The following is a 717-nucleotide window of genomic DNA, read 5'->3' on the forward strand; positions in this document are numbered from 1 at the left end:
TCACCACTATCCATTTCTAGAACTTTTCTCATCACCCGAAACAGAAAATTTGCCCCCATTAAATAATAATTCCTCTTTCCCCCTCCTCTAGTTCCTTGCAACCACATTCTACTTTCTGTTTCTATGAATTTGCCTATTCTAGGTGCCTCATGTAAGTGTAAACATACAATATTTATCTTTTTATGTCTGGCTTATTGCATTTTGCAAATCGTTTTCAAGTGTGATTTTTTTTTTTTAAGAATGCTTTTTGAGGGGAAAATGCAACTGTCAAGTTTTAGAAAATGCAAGCCACCCAGGATAGGTTCCCAGGACCCTCTGGAGGCTAGAGCAAGGGTCTTTCCCAGGGGCTGATGCCACATGAGGCTGCGGGGAGGGCGGGGTGCAACTGAACAGTAAGCAGAGAAAGGCCCTGGGTCACACACACCAATCCATGAAACCCTGTCACCCCTGAGCAGGCAGGAGACAGAGAGGAAGGCATTTGCCAGGGGTTCTTGGCATTGGACAGCTGATCTGGACAGAATTGCAGGCTCCCAGCTTGGGAACCTGGCCACTGGAACTCCTGGCCTTCTAGGATGTTTGTAAACACCCAGAGACCATAGCCCCTTCCAGGAATAGGCCTGTGTTCTCAGTGACTGTGACAAGTGGAATTTCACTCACCACTGGAGACAATCCCCAAGGCATTGTGTTTCTGAATCCAGGGATGAAACTGCCAGCTGA

This window comes from Pteropus vampyrus, unplaced genomic scaffold (assembly GCF_000151845.1).
Source record: "Pteropus vampyrus isolate Shadow unplaced genomic scaffold, Pvam_2.0 Scaffold379, whole genome shotgun sequence".
In the NCBI taxonomy this organism is placed as follows: Eukaryota; Metazoa; Chordata; class Mammalia; order Chiroptera; family Pteropodidae; genus Pteropus; species Pteropus vampyrus.